Source organism: Delphinus delphis, chromosome 20 (assembly GCF_949987515.2).
Source record: "Delphinus delphis chromosome 20, mDelDel1.2, whole genome shotgun sequence".
NCBI classification, from domain to species: Eukaryota; Metazoa; Chordata; class Mammalia; order Artiodactyla; family Delphinidae; genus Delphinus; species Delphinus delphis.
In genome coordinates, this window is record NC_082702.1 from 36,097,671 (window position 1) to 36,108,748 (window position 11,078).

Below are 11,078 nucleotides of genomic sequence, written 5' to 3' on the forward strand. Positions count from 1 at the left end.
ATAAAATAATACAGGTGGATTTAGTAGTTTAGTCTATGCCTAGGGAAATGAGCCCATCTCCCTCATGGTACAGAGATTGGCCACTGACTAAGATCTCATTTACATAGGTCTTCAACTGAGTGTGCAAGCCACAGGTGAATCAGGGAAGCCTTTCTATATAAGGTCTCAGGTTTAAAGGCATGTGATTCATTAGAATGTATGTTAGTGTATTTGAGCAAAAGATACAAAATCCAACACTGAGAACTATTTAAAATACGGGTTTCAGATTACTTTTTATTTAAGTTGACAAAGGCATTTTCTGTGTCTAACAGGCCTATGTCCAACTCTATAACTACCAGGTACCCTTTCCATCAAATTCAGTACTGAATTAATAAACATAAATGCCTTTCAATAATTTTAGAAAAATAGAAATGGCTTAGATTTTATCTAAATATCATTATCCATTATTCTTCCTCACTGATGTCTTTCTTTGACTTCTTTTCAATTTACTTACTCCTGTCCACTTCCAACTACATCCCAACACCAGTTTAAAGTCCAGAAGAGCTCTAGTGAATGCACACAAAGACAAGTGGATGACTTCCCGGTTACTTATTTATAGAGATATTTGCACGAAAGAGATGATACTGGAAATGCTAGGCTGTTTACCGTGTCTGCAATTAAATGGGGATAGTCTAAAAACTCCCTTGTCATATCTATGACGGTCCTCTCCCCAAGCAAAAACAGCTGGGACACTGCATCTATCCACAGCCTTAGTACTGAACTGTTTGCTCCAGTGTTCTGTCTGTTTTCATTTTTTGGAATGTCAATTTCATCCCACCTTTTGATATTGTGATTAATTCTCTCTGGCCTCACAATGCCTTTAGATTATATTCTGAGTACTGTCTTAATGGTTAAAATCTTTGTCCTTTTACTCTCAATCATGACTTGAGTTTCCCTCTGGCTAACCAGTCTTAATATACCTTCAATAAATTCTGTGTATGTTTAGATCTGGACAAATACACATCTATGTCACTGAGATGAACTGCCACTGAGATCATTCTCTGTTTGCCACTGGGAACTAAAAAGTAATCGATGGCTTAAAAATTTCTTAAACATTTAGTGAGTACCTGCCATGTAACAGGCAATGAATTTGTGGCAGAGATATAATGGTTAATAAGAGTGATGTGATCTCTCCCTTCACAGAGATTTCAGTTTCATAGGATAAGGGATCAAATAAGAAGGGTTTTTTTCTTTCAGTAAAATGAGTAATAAACATGAAGTCCAAGATACTAGAGGAAAACCAGGGTATACACAGTGAGATGAGAGGGGATCTTTACCTAGTTAGAATATAAGTTGAGACAGAGGATGAACTGAAGTTGGATGCTTAAAGGCTTGAAGCTCTTATCAAGTTGTGTCAGTTATCTCCAGCTGAGTCATCCCAGCTGAGGGTCCAAGTAATTGCAAAGCAGAGAAAATCCATCACCATTGTTCCCTACCTAAATTCCTAATTAAAACAAAATGATGAGCCCATGAAAACAGTTGTTGCACTATGCGCTAAAGCTGGGGTACTTTATAACATAGCAATAGTCAACCATAACAAAATGTGTTATCTGGAAGTGATATGCCACCATAATAAAAGTTTCAAGCAGGTGGCCTTTGAAATGGTGGGTGGAAGCCAGATGTTCCTTAAGAAGACTGTTGAGGAGGTCCTGCAGAACAATGAGAGAAATGTTATTGGAGTCTAGAGAAAAGGACATACCTGTTACGTCGGGGCAGAATATTTAGCAACACTGCTGCATGAGGAAACGTGGAAAAAAGAAAGGGTACCTTATTGACTCATGGATCTGACTCAGAAATGTGTAGGCAAAACATTAAAAAAATGGCCGTTAGCTTCTTGAAACTTACTATGTTTAAAATATGACAAGAGAAAATTGAACTAAAGAAGGAACTGTTGGGTTTTGAGAATAATTCAGAGGAACTGTAAAGGAGTAAGGACTTGCTTGGCTCTAAAATGAAACTTCTTTTTACCTCCAGAAAAAGATCAGTTAAAGAATGTGGTTGAGAGAGAGAGTGTTCCAGGCATCCCTGTGCATGTATCAGATATGTGGGTGAAGAAGTCAACCTGGCTATTCCAAACACAGCAAAAATAACAGGAAGAAGAACCAAGTAACCCAGGTGACAGAACGGAGGGCCCAAATATATGGACCCAGTTAATTAAACCAAGCCACCTCTAGAAATTCCAGTCACCATAATTAAGAGTCCCACTCCTTGTGGAGCACAGATGAGATATCCTCCTGTGCTCTGCCTGGAGTCTTGAATTCCAAAATCATGAGCATGCTAAAATGGTTGTTTGATGCCAGTAAGTTGTGGGGTGGTTTGAAATGCAGCAACAGATGACAGTACATTCACATTAAATATCTCCAAGTAGGTACTGTGCTGTGTGATGGTGAATTGCATATATCCACTTGACTGGGTAAGGGATGCCCAGAGAGCTGGTTAACCATCATCTTGGAGTCTATGAGAATGTTTCTGGAAAAGATTAGCATTTGAATTGGCGGACTGAGTACAGCAGATGTTTCTCCCTAATGTGGGTGGACATTACTCAACGGATTGAGGACCTGATAGAACAAAAAGGTAGAGGAAGGTTGAATTTGTTCTCTGCCTGACTGCTGGAGCTGGGACTTCAGTCTTCTGCTCTTGATGTTCTTGGTTCTCAGGCCTTAAGATCCAGAGTGAATATACAACATTGGCTTTCTGGGTCTCGGGACTTCAACTATAGTCAGCTCTCCTGCATCTGTAGGTTTCACATCTATGTATTCACCCCATGATTTCCATCCACAGTTGGTTGAATTTGCAGATGAAGAAACTGCAGATAGAGAGCCAACTGTACTACTTTATTTTATATAAGGGACTTAAGCATCCATGGATTTTGGTATCCAGGGGGGTCTTAGAACCAACCCCCACAAGTATTGAGGGGATGACTGTATACCAAAAACTTTCCTGGGTCTCCAGCTTGCAAATGGCAGATAGTGGGACTTTTCAGCCTCTGTAATTACGTTAGTCGATACTTTATAATAAACCTCTTGAGATATACATGTATATGTACATTGCTCCCCTATTGTTCTCTGAAAACCCTAATACACTTTATGAGCCTTAAGATCTAGAGAAAGCATTATGCTGGAAAAACAGATGTAGAATTCATCAAAACATAAATAATAATTGAAAAGCAATGAAGGAAAATAAAGTAAGTCAGGGAAAGTAAGTGGAAATGAGTAGAAATGATACTAGAAATGACCATAAGAGACAGACAATTAAATAGTTATACACAAACATTTTCCCTACTCTACTAGAAATATTTACAGATGTTATAGCTGTAAGGAAGAGGCAAGTTCTTATCTTTTTTGGGCAGATCACAGATGACTGTAAAGAGAAATTATGCTTGAACATAGTTTGAAGGTTGAGTGAGAATTCACCAAATGAAATGACAAAGAGTAATGAAGCAGCATACTCCACAGGAACGATGTAGAAAAGACAATTGGCTTTGCAACAAAATTTGTGCTTCCTTTTTCATAATCTGAAATTGTCACTGGGAGGATGTTGCCCAGCAACAAACTATAGTTCCCAGATACATGTCTTGTGACTTCATTCTTACCAATGGAAAGTGAGCTTAAGTGACTGATATATGTCACTTCTGGGCCAGAATTTTAAGTATGTTTTTTTGTCCATTGTTTCTATCTTGGTTAGGAGAGAAATCTGAGTCTGGGTACTAGAATCAGCCTGGGGCCTGAATCACCATGTGGAGATAAATCATCTAGTGACCAGGAACATCCTTATTTTACAGTTTCATGAATAAAAAGAAAAGTTCTATTTTATTAAGCCATTGAAACTGCACGACTTATTTGTAACAGCACCTAACATTATCCTCTTCTGCAGGTGTACTAAACTGTTTTAGGTTAAGGTATTAAAGAAATGTGGGACAGAGGGATTGAGAGTTTGCAGGGATCAGACAGAATAGAGGGTCTGATGAGTTCTTGATTTGATTGAACATATTTGCTTAAAGAGAAGTTGTAGTAAATTGGCATGATCAAAATTCTCTTTTGAGACATAAGCACAGAAAATCATTTGATTGTTTTGATCCCAATTTATCTCTCTCATTAACACAGAGTATCATTAAAACTGGGGTCTTTTTGGTCTTTCGCATTTGCCCCCTTGTCTATGTCATTTTCATCTTAGTCTATTTATACTAGCCTTTTGCAGAAAATACACACTGAAAGAAAGCAAGGGTGAAGTATAATTTTTAAAATGCAAGAAAACATACAGTGAACTTCTAATAATCCCCCCAATTCACACACTTATGCTGCAGAAGTTGGACTCACTGAATGGTAAAATAATAGTACGTTTTTCCCTCACTGAACTTATTAGTGTGTGTCTGACACTGAAGAAAAAGGTAATGAGTGAAATGTAACCATCTGATATCTCTATTCTGTGTGTGTTGGTAAGTGGAAAGGAGGAAGGGAGAATACCTTCAAGTATCTCAGCTATAGTTTTTTACAATGGGACCCATTACATAACTGCTTCTTGACCTGTAATTATAACAGAGCCACCTTTATAAACATGAATACAGGGAAACTAATTAGGCACTGACAATAAGCAAATATTATTCTCTTAATTAGATCTCCTTCTATTGGAAATCCTGCTTTGTTCCCGCTACTCCAGTGTGAATGACATTTGAATCATAACAGTGTCTCACAGAACGGTCTTTCAGGGATGAAAAAGACAGGCACGATGTCACAGTCGATGAATGCCTTTTCAAATCTTTGCTAATCTGAAGTCAATGAAATGCAGTCCCCAAAATAACTGCTTTTGCTGATTTGTATACCCGCATAATTAGGGCTGAAAATGTTCAGACTGCACATTTTTAGTATTCATATTTTGATAGTTCTTTTGTCACGTATTATTTCTACATAGCTGGTTACTATCTTGTAGTCTGAACGTTCAATACTGGATTAGGATGAGGCATCCAGAGGGCAAATGCAATTTGATGATTTATTAGTTCCGACACCCTTAAAAGTCAGTTTTTCTCTCTCTCCCTCTCCCCTATTCTCCCTGTCCCTCTCCCTTTCTTTCTCCCTCCCTTTCCCCCTCTCTCCATTGTCTCTATTCTGCATGAAATTTTAAAAGTAATAAGAGAAAGATCTGCTGAGAAGGTCATATTTTGTATGCGGTGCAGCAATGGGGAGGAAGAGTAGGATATATCTTTATCTAGATAATTATTTCACCAGAAGCCTTCCTCTAACTCTGAAACAGGCTTCTGGGACATGTGATCCAACAGTTGCAATAGATGTGTGAGGACAACGACCATGTCCCTTGCATAATAAACACATATTTCATTGTGGGACCAGAAGGCAGAATGATGCTGCCCATTCTGATTAAAATTTGATCAAACAGGCATGTGTTAACATGCAGCTGCGGTCTTATACGAGTAAAATTAAGATAAACAATGTTAAAACAAGATGTTCTATCTTAGAGGATAAGAAACAATGGCAATTTTTACCTGATACTCATATATTGGAAACTAAATTTTGTGTGAATTTACACTTGTACCTCAGATCTCAGCAAAAACTGGTAAAAATGACACTCCAAAATTCACAAAACAATTTCCACTTTTGCTTCACCTTAATAGTGTATGGATTTATTCAATGAGTATATATCTAGCAAGCTCCAATGGTGGAATGGAATAAATGCGAGAGGAAGACAAAAGCTAATAGACTTTCAATAAATATCTAAAACTATATTTTTAATTTTTACTTGAATATTGTGAGCTACACAGTTATTATCTATAAAATTGTTACAGTAAAACACCAGGTAATTTATTGATGATAAACGGCATACTCTTTAAAATGTCAGGGATTTCCTGACACAGAGTCTGCATTCATTAAACAGATTTTTTTTTTAATTAGGCATCATTCTAGGGTCTGTGATAGATATAAAATTAAGTAGGTATAGTAAATATGAACTCTTGAAATTTTTATTTCATAATTTTGACCTAAAAATATCAGGTTTGTATAATTCACCCTAAAATATACCTTCCAAAAGCTGAAAATCTAATGAAATTGACAGTAGCATTTATAGATAAATAGCTTATTAATATCTAGATGGTAATTCATATTATAAAAGAGTAAAATATACTAAAGGAATATAGGGCAGGGCAGATTAAATCAATCTGGGATGAGGGTGAAATTGGGAAATTTCATATAAAAGGATTTTCTATTTTATAAAGAATTTGTCAGGTGGGGGGAATATATTTAAGAAATGATAATTGTCTGGTATTTTTTCATCTGAGAATGCATTAAGCTGTTTCCATATCCAGTAAAATATTTTCTTCAAAAAATTCACCTATGAAAGAGATGGATTTATTTAGGGCTTACTGCAGCCCAACATTTGAATGTTTGGTTTGGATTCACACTGTAAAGTAATAAAAAAATTTTTTTAAAAATTGGATTCAAGTACTGGTGATGCCACATCATATTATTTTGTATGTGACATATATTTAACCAGCTAAGTATGTTTCTTAATTACTAAACTGTGGATGATCATATGTATCTTATAAGGTTTTTGTAAGAATTAAGTGAGTTAATGTATCAGAACGCTTAACTGAATGCCTGGAATAGGGCACCATCAATAAATTGCAATTCCCCTCTGTCTCACACAGTTAATAGGTGGAAAGCCTATTTCCCTTTGAGACTGAGATATTCAATTTTATAGGTAATATTCAACAAGTAATACTTGTTTTAGTGTCAGAATTATCCTTGCCATCTTTTAGGAATGTTGCTGTCTTCTTTTGTTATCTTGATCTTTATGTGATTTTGAAAAAAAAAAAATCAGCATTTTCCCATACCTGCCCCACTGGTGGCCTTAAGAGCAGGAATTATTTGGGGTTCTTTATGAAATCTGTGAATAAACAGCTTTATTATAACCACTCTCAGACTCTTCTTACCCTTAGTAAGTGTGTTTCCTTTCTAATTCTTAAAAATAATCATCTACCCTCTTTAAATGTGTATGGGGAAATGGTTTTCAAAGGGTTGAAAGACAGGAAGAGATGGGTTATGACCACATCATGGTGGTAAGGCTCAGAAGTCCAGTGAGAGAAAACTTGATTTACTGAGTACCTACTGTATGCCAGGACTTGTGACTTATATTGTGAGTACTTATTTCTCATTATAAGTAGGCAAGGGTATTATTTTTATCCCACTTACAATGACGAGGAAAGTGGGGCTCAGGAAATTGGCATTATTGATCACTAGCATAAGAGTAGCAGCAGAAGTCAGAGGCTGCACAGAGAAAGCTTCCTGTTCGCACTGGCACTGTGACCAGTTTCCATTCTTCCATTTCTGAAGCTCAGTGGCAATGTGGAAGCTGAGAATTAGTAACAGTACTCCTTATCAGTGGAAGAAACTGGGTGGTTTTGGAATTTTTTAGGCAAAGAATACAGAACCTGTTGACTGCTGGGTGAGGAACCTCATCTATATCTCATCCAAGAGATTAGGGGACTCCTTGTATCTTCAAATCTGGAACCAATTTTAGAAGGGACTATCAAAATCGTCAAGATACATCACCAATTTAAATGGCATTATGCATGGATTGCTTTTCTTTCAATGCTACGTTGTGCAATCTCTTAGTGCAGGTGTTATTTGGGGGGAAAGAAAAAAGCATTAAAAATATAATTTGTATCATCTGAGTCATAAACAATGGGTATATACATTATTTCAGGTCCACATGCTTGTGGGAGAAAGGGTAGTGATAGGAGGTGATGAGTCCTAAATATGACCAATACACCACATGAAGTGCTTTATTATAGGTACTATGTGTTTGATTTCCTGTACAGTACAGGTGGGAAAACCAAGACTTAGATAGTTACAGAAATTTCACAAAACCTAAAGTAATAAGAATTGGGACTTTTGTCTGACTCTAAGACCACATTCTACTGCTTAATGTTTTTGTAATTGGCTTTTTTTTAGTATGTCATAAATAATTTTCTTTCTCTCCCTTCCTTCCTCCCTCCCTCCCTCCCTCTCTTCCTCCCTTTCTCTTTCTTTCTTCCTTACTTTCTTTCTTTTCTTTCTTTTTCTTTTCTTTCTTTCTTTTTCTTTCTTTCTTTCAACAAATATATATTCAGCATCTACCCTAAGCCAGGCACTTTGCTAGAATGTGTGTGTGAATAAGCCAAAACCCTTATTTCACAGGCACTCACAATCTACTAGTAGTGAGACATGCAAACACACACATTAAAACTGATGTTAAGGGCTTCCCTGGTGGCGCAGTGGTTGAGAGTCCGCCTGCCAATGCAGGAGACACGGGTTCGTGCCCCGGTCTGGGAAGATCCCACCTGCCGCGGAGTGGCTGGGCCCGTGACCCATGGCCGCTGAGCCTGCGTGTCCGGAGCCTGTGCTCCAAAACGGGAGAGGTCACAACAGTGAGAGGCCCGCGAACAACCAAAAAAATAAATAAATAAAACTGATGTTAAAATGGTACACAGGAGCAAGAATGATTAATGTGGGGGTTTCAGGTGATGTTTGAGCTTGGATGTAGAGGACAGTATGAATATTTCAAGGGACAAGGACATTCCAGACAGAGGGAACAGCAGCATGGTAAGGAAGAACACAGAGCCAAAACTGGCCTGGGAGACATAAGGTTGGGATATAAATGTTGCCAGTCTCCGCTCTCAGCAGGTCTTCCCACTGCCTCCTGCTGCTCTCATCTGTTTTCTTGCTTTGCAGTTCCCCTGCACTCCCAGACCTGCTATTACACTCCCATTCCCCCTCCTCCACCTCCACACCTCATGTCCAAAACACATGGGTATCTGAGGTAAGAGGGTGAGCACGCTGCAAATTGGTAAGGGGAGGGGTGTAGGGCAGGAGCCCGGGTAGGGTGAAGGGCACAGTAATGACAAGCATCAGGATCTGGAAACCCCATGATTGCCTTCCTTTACCTTGAAACCTTTCTTGCTGTTCCATGGCCAACATCGTGTTTTGCCAAATGATTTTGACTCATAGTGTCCTTAGTGAGGATTCAAAGGAAATGCATAAAGCAGATCATTAAGTTCCATAAATGAGAGAATTTTTAAAAATCACATATTGTTTACAATGGAAAAAGAAAATGTTTGAAAAAAAGATCTTGAACAGTCATCCAATCAAGATCTTAATTCATAGGCTCTCCTTAAGCAATCACCACCAGGTGATGCTAATTAGCATGAACAGTTCACAGGTGTTACCCTAAAAGAGGAAGAAATAAAAAAAAATAAAATGAACTGCAGCTTCAACATAGCTGCCTGTATCTCACCTCCTTTCCCCAAATATGCTCCTTTCAACTGTTCTTTATTGAATGTCTGATGTGTCAGATATGAAAGCCATTGTGCTTATCTGGAAAATGCTCTTTGTTCCCTAAATATGAATCCCCAAAGAAGCATTAATCCATCCATTCATTTTTACATCCACGTGTGCATTCATTTTTATCTAATAACTATCTAATGAGCATCTACTATGCACCAGACACTGTTCCTGGCACTAGGGATATAGTGGTAGAATGAAAAATCCTGGTCTTGCTTGTATGAGCTTACAATCTATTAGGAGAGAAACACATTAATGAAAAGTTACACAATTAGGTGATTGCAGTGTTTTTTTTGTTTTGTTTTTTGGTTTTTTTTTTTGCGGTACGCGGGCCTCTCACTGTCGTGGCCTCTCCCGTTGCGGAGCAACAGGCTCCGGACGCGCAGGCTCAGCAGCCATGGCTCACGGGCACAGCCGCTCCGCGGCATGTGCGATCTTCCCAGACTGGGGCACGAACCCGTGTCTCCTGCATCGGCAGGCGGACTCTCAACCACTGCACCACCAGGGAAGCCCAGGCGACTGCAGTTTTAATGTCCCTAGTGGAGGAAATGTGTAGGGTGGTATAAAAATATACCGGGGACCTGAGGCTTCCCCGGCGGCGCAGTGGTTGGGAGTCCGCCTGCCAATGCAGGCGACACGGGTTCGTGCCCCGGTCTGGGAGGATCCCACGTGCTGCGGAGCGGCTGGGCCCATGGGCCATGGCCATTGGGCCTGCGCGTCCGGAGCCTGTGCTCCACAGCGGGAGAGGCCACGGCAGTGAGAGGCCCGCGTACCGGAAAAAAAAAAAAAAAAACTACACACACACACACACACACACCCACCCCCCGGGGACCTGACTTAGTCTATGTCATCAGGGACGCTTCCTTCAGGTAGTAAGAGTTGATAGGTAAAATAGGAAAAGGGTAGTAGCATAAATTCCAGACCGAATAAATTTTAAAAATCGCACAGCAATAAAAAATCAAATACAAAAACCCAGGAAGGCTTGTGGGACTAGAATTTGGAGCAAGCAGATCATAATGCTCTTAGAAGACTGGAGAGTAAGAGGGCCTTTAAAAGTCTGTTAAAGAGTTGATATTTAAATAACACAAGTGAACTTTTCTAGGAAACAGAAACAGACTCACAGAGCACAGACTTGTGGCTGCCAAGGGGGAGGAGGGTGGGGGAGGGATGGATTGGGAGTCTGGGATTAGTAGATGCAGACTTTTATGTATAGAATGGATAAACAACAAGGTCCTACTGTATTGCACAGGGAACTATATTCAATCTCCTGTGATAAACCATAATGGAAAAGCATATGAATAAGAATGTATACACGTATATGTATAAATTAATCACTTTCCTGTATGGCAGAAATTAACACAACATTGTAAATCAACTATACTTCAATAAATTTAAAAAAGGGTTGACATTTAAATTCTCTCCAAATATCCTAAAATAAAGCATTTTAAAGCAAGAGTGCATTATCTAATTCAGTTAGGCAGCTTACGGGACATAAGAGGATCCTTGTCTTATGTGACATAAGATGAATCCAGAGCGGTCTATTCAGAGACTCTACCAAAACTTGAGGATTTAAACATTGGTAGATTTGGGGAATATTCTCTGTAAATGTAAAATCATTTTAAACTAATTAAGAAAATATTTTCATATTTATCAGATTATTTAACAAGTAAAATGCAGGCTGTAACATAGGCTGTTGTAATACTCAAGGGAGTC